Source organism: Notolepis coatsorum (assembly GCF_963971535.1).
Source record: "Notolepis coatsorum genome assembly, chromosome: 15".
Lineage (NCBI taxonomy): Eukaryota > Metazoa > Chordata > Actinopteri > Aulopiformes > Paralepididae > Notolepis > Notolepis coatsorum.
Window position 1 is genome coordinate 106,380,442 of NC_140179.1, and position 8,775 is coordinate 106,389,216.

The following is an 8,775-nucleotide window of genomic DNA, read 5'->3' on the forward strand; positions in this document are numbered from 1 at the left end:
TGTTCTGCCTGTCATTTGTTGATGAAACAAAACTAACATCAACACAAGTGACCACCAAGAGCGTATAGTTTAGTCTAAAAAACGATCGGTAGCATTGTTAGCTGCATGCTAACGTCAATGGAGTATGCCATTATAACAATATAGCATTGTGGCTAGAAGCTAACGTTAGCTCACGCTACTTAGCCAGCACCAAAACTGATGATATCGCGAGCTATCAGTAGTTAGATAACATTAGAGACAACGCTGTGTGTATTAAACAAAGGTGAATAGATGACTGGGCCATTTTGTTTAATGCTTGTTAAGTTGAAAGAGGAGCTCTGAGCTAACAGGGTCTGAATCCTGATAGCTCACGTTAGCCAGCTGCTCATGCAATCGGTAATGCTAGCAGAATGAATGGATGTAAACTTTATTTAACATATTGCATATGGGTACAATACAATACGGCTCAATACAAACAATTGTTAAGGGAATGCAGACTGTTGTAGCTTGGACTGGGGTCCTTATAACAATAACTTGACAACACATGGTAGCTGAAGCTATTTGGGACACGGAGCTATGTCCCAAACACACACACTGTTGTCACCGGAAGGGCACGCAGATGGTATCTACTGCGCATGGGCGTTTTCGCAACAACGGCTAGCGTGCTGACTACACGCTGTTGTCGATTCGTTTTTTTTGCGTATCTCCAAACGCAAACACAATTTTGCGTTTCAGCAGTATCCACAAAAAAACGCCAAAAAACGCATTTCTGTGTAATAGGGACATCAAACGTCGTCAAAAACGTATAAAAAAACGCCAGGAATACACTAGTCTAACCATGGCCTTAGCCTACGGAGCTAACGTTATGTCCGACGATTAGCGAACGTTAGCTTAATAAAGTTACAAATATGTGAAACTATATGGAAGGAGTAAGCCGACCGCTAAAAAGAAAACCCACGCGGCAGCGCGAGCACATAATAAAATAAAGGAGTGGAAGTTTGGAGATAGTAGCAGAGAGCAAGAGCAGAGGTGGAAAACTGAGCTACACTTTCTAACAACCTGCCCACTGTACCAAGAAAGATATCAGAGACATAACAACCTGCCCACTGTACCAAGATATCAGAGACAAGTATAGTCCCCATGAATTGCAAACACCCAAAGAGAATTTGAAAACATGTATTGTGCCGTTGACATTAACGTGCGGTTTCGTTTTGCGGTAAACAAAACGTGACGTCATGGGACTTTTTTTTTCCTTTCTCATAACCGAAAGTAGGCACCGTTGGATCTCACGTGAATCGATACTCGGTAGTACCGACGTGTTTCGGTAGGTACCTTTAAAAGTACCGAATTCGGTACCCATCCCTAGTAATCGATTACTCGCGCCTATTCCAAGTTGGCACCTTGCACGGTTCCCTCCGCCGTCGGTGTGTGAATGTGTGAGTGAATGGGTGAAGGTGAGGCATAAGTTGTAAAGCACTTTGGATATAAAAGCTGTTATATCAATAGAGTCCATTTACCATTAGCTGCGCTGTCGCTTATTCTACACAGAAATACCCCAACAAACACACGACGACAGGCAGGAAAATACAAAATAAATGTAAACCCAGTAGGTAAAATTCACCTGCAGGTGACTTGCTTAATCCTCCCTGTGTCCGTCTCTCTCCACTGGTGAGCGTTGTGGGGCTGTGTGTGATGGAGCAGGTGAGCTGGTGGAGTGATGACTGATGTGGAGGTTTCCAGGGGTTAAGAGCTGGCTTCCCCTGGCTCCTGTGGGATTTATTCAATAACAGGTAGGGGTTATTAAGTCAAACGGATTAATACAATGGTGAGTGAGAAATCTTCTTAGGGACCTGCACTGGCTCCCCATTGCTGCACGAATCCGCTTCAAGGCCCTCGACCTGGCATACCGTGCGGCAAAGGGAACCGCTCCCGCCTACCTCCGGTCAATGGTCTCTAACTACACACCCTCAAGACCCCTACGCTCTGCATCTTCTGGCCGCCTCAACCCCACTCCTATCCGAGCTCCGGGAGGGTCATCAAAAAGAAGTCACCTATTCTCAGTCCTTGCCCCACAATGGTGGAATGAACTACCCACCCCAGTTAGGAGCCGAAACCTGTCCAATCTTCTGCCGTCGACTAAAGACGCACTTCTTCAACCATTATCTGGTTTTTTTTTAAATAAAATACAAAAAAATATCTAATCCTAACTAACCTTACTGTCATACACTTGTCCTAATAAACTAACCTACACTGTAGCACTCAACACTTTGATGAACATTGTTACTCAGCTGATAAGAGTTGTACCCTTCCTGATGACTTGTCATACAGAACTTGTAAGTCGCTTTGGATAAAAGCGTCAGCTAAATGACTAAATGTAAATGTAAAGCAATACTACATGAGGATCAAAGGAAATCCAACCACAAGGCTGTCTACTGTCCACCTACTGTACCGGCAGCGGTCTCCGTAGCCGCACACTCCTCTCTGGTAGAACTTGCAGATGGTGGACGGCTTGCTGTTGGCCAGGTCATGAGAGAACACGCACCTGTTCCCCTCCCGACACACGCCGTGGATGAAGTACCTATCGGAGCCACACGGATGATCTCGTCAATGAATGGAAAATGCTTTTCTTATGATTTTATATATAATAATAATAAACTTTATTTGTATAGCACTTTTCATACAGAAGTTGCAGTTCAAAGTGCTTCACAACAGTAAAAAATACAGGCATAAGCGAGCATTAAAAAAAAAATAGAGGTAGCAAGGTAAGGTAAATCACAGTGTTTCACATTAGGATCTAGCATCCCAATAGGCCTCTGTTTACAGTTTCATTCACTAATGCAAATAATAAAAATAGAATAGACCGAGTAAGTGCGGTTGGATTCAGTTTAAAAATAGGCTAAAAATTATAAAATAGAACAGACATACAACAGGGTATTTAACATACAACAGATCAGTGCATCAGAAGTAAAAAGTGTGATAAAATAGTTAATTTTGAATTACAACAGAGCAGTGCTCTTAAAATTACAGTGCATAGAACAGACACATGAATTTGATAGGAAGTGTAGGTAGGGTAAGAATAGTGCAGGTAAAGTACAATTTGTCAGGATATCCCTGATGTTTCATTTAAATGCCTGAGAAAGAGATAGGTTTTAAGCTGTCTTTTGAAGATGTCTAGCGAGTTGGCTTCCCTGATGTTTTGGGGTAGTTTGTTCCATAGTTTTGGGGCATAGTTGATAAAGGCTGCATTACCGATCCTCTTTTGACTGTTTCTGGGAGCCTCTAGTAGTCCAGCAGCTGATGATCGCAGTGTTCTTGCTGGTGTGTAATTTATTAGAGTGTTGGCGATGTAGCTAGGTCCCTGTCCATTTAGAGCTTTGTATGTAAGGAGAAGGACCTTGAAGTCAATTCTAAATGTTACAGGAAGCCAGTGTAGAGCAGCTAAGACTGGACTAATGTGCTCTCTCCTTTTGGTTCTAGTAAGCAGTCGGGCTGCAGAGTTTTGGATTAGCTGAAGCCTCTCTGTGGTTTTCTTAGGGAGACCTGTAAAAAGTGCATTATAGTAGTCTAACCGGCTAGATATGAATGCATGAATTAGCTTCTCAGCATCGTTTTGATTAATAAATGGTCGTACTTTTGCTATATTTCTGAGATGGAAGAACGATGTTTTGGTCACTTTGAATTGAAGTTCAGTTCTGAATCTATGATAACCCCGAGACTTGTGACCTCAGATTTGATCCAAGGGGTTAGTCCCCCCAGGTTCTATATAAGGGAGAAACATAGAACATCGGCCTCCAAAGAGTTGCTGAATTGTTTCCCCTCACTAGTTGTTTGCAGTCCGTGCACCTAGGGTGAAGGACGAAGTTGTGACTGGCGGTTTGTTTCTCTTATTTTATATTCTTTGTACCTCCGATTGTTCTCAATGTAATCTCCATGCATAATAATGGTGTGAGCATTTGATTACAGTAGGAATTCATAAACGTTATACCTATGCATGATGTACCCCCTGGATTTCCCCATGGGGATAATAATAATTGTATAGCACCTTTCATTGATTGATTGATTGAAAACTGTATTAACCGATTGCAGAATGGGTACAGTACAGTACAGCTCAATACATACAATTGTTAAGGGGATGCAGACCAGAGAAAGACGTTTGTCTTGTTTACATCAGGGTCCCCCATTTTCAATTCATCATAACATATATGACATACATGACATACAGATAGACAGTACTGCTCAAATCAAATGAAGTCAAATGACAGAACAAAGCAGTGCGCCTTGCTCTGAATTGTAGGAAAAGGTCAAACATAGTAAGCATGCATGAAAAACTGTCATGGTTAATGGTAGAACAAAGACTAAATGTAAATATCATAATGTTTTTTAGAAATATATATAAGAACAAAAAACCTGCTCGTCTATATGATGAGATACAATTCACAATCAACAGACACTGACAGACTGTACATTGGAGGTGGTTGGGCGGGTGGGGGGAGGTTGGGTAGGAGGGGTGGGTGGGTGGGCGACACTGTACAACTGTACAAGCAAAACTGTACATTGGAATATTGACAAGACCATACTTGGTAATTTACTGTACATTGGAGGGGGTTGTGTTAGGACATTTACAGGGGCCAGTTTCGAATTGCAGTCTCCAGAGACTGCAGCTCAAAGTGCTTCACAACAGAAAAAAGACAGGCATAAAATGAGCACATGCAGACATAAAATCAACATGTTTCACATTAGGATCTAACATCCCAACAGGCCATCGTGTTTATGGTTTGATTCAGTTTTAGATAGACAATAATAAAAAGAGTAAGATAAAATAGACCGTAAAATAGTGCAGGATCAATAAAATTATATCTTATCTTATGTCCTCATGTACTCACTCACACAGTCAAACACACACCAACAGGTAAAGGACCACGATGAAAAGAAGCTCTTGGGCTTTACTGTGTCCAACAATATGATACCTCCTGGTGAGGCTGCATATATCCATTATCTATGTATGTAACATATTTTATAGTCAGTAAATAATTTAAATTCCATTCAATTTGCCACCCCATCTAAGAGAAATATGTAAATGGCTGAGTACATTAATAGCTTGTAACCAACAACTGTAGTTATCTGATAATATCAGAAATTAAGCAGGAGCATTTGAAAGAAGCACATTAACCACATTGTGGTGAAATAACTCTACAACAAAGGTCCATAATGACAGATCTCCGGATGGTCTGGCTGCACGACGTCGACATGCACTGGAACCAACATCTGACAAGAAATTATTCTACATCAAGGATCACAAATATCATCTTTTCCTAAATGATCTGTATAACTATGTAATTTTTTGCCTTCTGAAACACCCGTCATATGGTTAGGTAGACTGATAATAAAACGTGCTGTGGACACTGACCAGAGTAGCAGGCTAGCTAGCAGCTAACCACCAGCTAACCTTAGCATTTAGCTGCGCTGTCGCTTATTCTACACAGAAATACCCAGACAAACACAGGACGACAGGCAGGAAAATACATTTAAACTGCAGGAAAACGACAGGAATTAAATGTAAACCCAGTAGGTAAAATTCACCTGCAGGTGACTTGCTTAATCCTCCCTGTGTCCGTCTCTCTCCACTGGTGAGCGTTGTGGGGCTGTGTGTGATGGAGCAGGTGAGCTGGTGGAGTGATGACTGATGTGGAGGTTTCCAGGGGTTAAGAGCTGGCTTCCCCTGGCTCCTGTGGGATTTATTCAATAACAGGTAGGGGTTATTAAGTCAAACGGATTAATACAATGGTGAGTGAGAAATGTATCTCCACTACAGTGATAAAACACAGTGTGCTCTGATTCAAAGGGGTCTTACGGTGAAGGGAGAGGAATGCATGTACTGACGGTCTCCATAATCAAATACAGACATCATTGTTGATTGCACATTGGTCTTCCAAAAGTGAAAATAAACTATTTGATGTATGGTGTGCACAGCCTGTTCTACTGCTATGGTGCAATGCTTTAGGCCACTAGATGGGAGTAGAGACTGCTGTAAATTATATTTAACTTCAAGACTGTAAATTGCAGTTGAAAAACAGTAATAAATCGCAAAACACTGCAATATGTGGCTGAAAGGGGCACGTCACCAGAAAATACGTCACCGATTTATTTTGGACGTAATCATACACATCCAAAATATCTAAATAGTTTTGCATTTCTTTAGTTTGACAGTTATTGAGAGTAAATAAGTTTGAATATGGTCACCAGTGATGTCATCGGGGACATTGAATACTTGTGTTAATTACAGCTCAATGAAACTATAAGGTACCAGTCCCTATAAGACAAGGTATTGCTATTTTTCCATCTACATATCTAGGCCTGTCACAATAACACATTTTGCTGGGCGATTAATTGTCCCAGAAATTATTGCGATAAGTGATATTATTGCGGTTTTGAGAGATTTTTTTATTTTTTAGAAATGTATTTCCCAAAAGTTTTCAGTTAATCTTTTTTTTTTTTTTTTTTACTAATATAATAATAGCATAATAATGCAATGAAACCGTTTCAAAGTGCAATAAACCTTTATTTAACATTGGAAGACATTTTAAATATCCTAAATTACTACCTAACCAATCAGATCTGCGATATGAGGTGGCGTCACAAGCAGAGTAACCTCGTTCCCAGTTTTATCTCTGTGAGAGCAATGTTAAAACGAGCAGAGCAATGTGTGTGGACAAGAGGCGGGTTGCTAGACCCATGTTTTTTGTTGCTTCGAAAAGAGGGACATCCTCTCAATATGCAGGACATTAGGTCAAATGGCTGTGCAGTACAACCAAAAGCGGGACACCTGGTCACCCTAACTGTGGCTCGCGTTTGTTTACTGTGGCTCGCGGATTATGTGATGGGCAAGCTACTTGGAAAATGTAGTAAGCTACACTACCAGTTACTCTCGATTTAAATATAGCTACATATAACTACAACAATAGATATCCCAAGAGAAATGTAGCAAGCTACACTACAAGCAACATGGCAAAAATAGCTAGCTACATCGGCACTATTTTTTTCTTTTTTTCTTTTTCTTTTTTAAACCAACTTTATGATCAAGTTTCCACCAAACAAATAGGCAGGCAAAAATTCTCAGTTTGATTGTTTATTATAAAATAAACTGAAACAGGAAACAAGCCCTCTGTCTGGCTTTTTGTGTCATCCTTTTAACATGTACTTGTATTAAAGTACCTTGTGGTACCATGTACAAAATGTTAGTAAAGTATGAGGAAAAAACTGTGGAAACGTAATAAATAAAAGGCAGTGGAACAATAATCAAATAAACACCTAAATATATAATATCTAACTAATTTAATTTTTTTTTTATATATAGACTATATACATATTTAAATCAATATCTTCCTTTTGAATCAAATAGGCTCAGGAATCAGGATTGTTAAAGCTAATTAGCCTAATCCATGTGAAAAAGAGTAGCATAATAGTAAATGTATGCACACACACACACACACACGAGAGGGAGAATAGCTTATAGGAGACTTAATGTCTGATGTTACAATATTTTTTCTAATGAAGTGAAATATTTATTATCATCAACTATGAAGTTAGTTTTTATAGTGTACATTTTTGCTACTTCATTGATCATCATCATTGAACGTACAGAGAGAAAGAGAGATGGAGACCTCCCCTTTCCTCACTATTAGAACTCCATGAAACTGATTTAACCTCGACTGGCATATAGTAATGGCGAGGATATAAAGCATGTTAAAGACGCAATTATTGGACCCGTTGCTCGCGGAGTAAGTTTACATAGAAACAGCGCAGCTCCCAAGAGGAGTTATCACAGGCTGTAGAACGCAGGGCTTAAGAGCTGCCAAGCTGCTTCTAAACTGTAAAGTGTGGGTATCCGGCTCGCGTGAATATTAAAGGCAACCAACTTGTGTTCGGCTTTTCTCTGATTGGCTGCGCCCCCCCGCCCCCACGCGCAGGCAAGCGCAGTCGTCCCACGTCCCAAATGAAATCCAAGGAGCGCGCGCGAGCGGCAGCGCGGGCAACCAACTTGCGGCTGCTGTTCCAACGCACTTGTGTTGGGCTGCGGTAGCAGTGGAGCGCTATGAAATGCGCTGAACTAGAAAGCGTAACGTTATTATGTTTCGCGTTTTTAACAACCAACTACCAGATTCACTCGTGTATAAACAAAGCCCATACAGTTATGAAATGCGCTAAACTAGAAAGCGTAACGTTATTATGTTTCGCGTTCCATTGATTAACGCCATTACCTGCTGTGCTGTAGGAAGCAGAGGTACAGTAAGTTACAGTAGGTGTAGGTTACATGTTTAATCAAAGCCCATACAATTTTTTAGATGAATGATTGTGGATATAATATAGAAAACACATCATTATGATATTGTCAGAGGGAGAGGCATGACTTCGCGACAGCCATATTAGACACTCACTGTACATCAGTGTGGAACTGTAACGTTATATGTTATTTCGCCCGTGGAGGCTGCTGAGCCTGAAGCGCCAGCGGGGCGACGCGGTGGTTTATCCCCGGCTTTCGTGCGCCGCCGCCGGCTTGATACAGCTTCAGCAGCAGCAGCGGCGGTGCTCTGTTGTAGGAAGCCCTTCAATGACAGCGGCGCGCTCTCATATTTTGGGAATGCATAAACTATATCTTAAATTATGGCTATGTGTCTAATACAGGGCTGTACGCTAAGCTTTTTCACTAGGGGCACACTATTTAGGGGCAAAAATATGTTTTAGGGGCAAATTTTTAAATAACAATTTTACCATTATAGTGCAAAAAAATATGTTCCT

At 40.8% G+C, this 8,775-nt stretch overlaps 1 long non-coding RNA gene across 1 annotated transcript; it reads right to left on the reverse strand.

Annotated features, from left to right (window-relative positions):
* Nucleotides 1-1,606: 1,606 nt before the first annotated feature.
* LOC311241877 lies at nt 1,607-5,700 on the reverse strand. The gene is made up of 3 exons (XR_014620584.1): nt 5,560-5,700; nt 2,429-2,557; nt 1,607-1,746 (listed from the first exon to the last, which is right to left on the reverse strand). It is a non-coding gene; the product is annotated as an uncharacterized lncRNA (long non-coding RNA).
* Nucleotides 5,701-8,775: the final 3,075 nt, after the last annotated feature.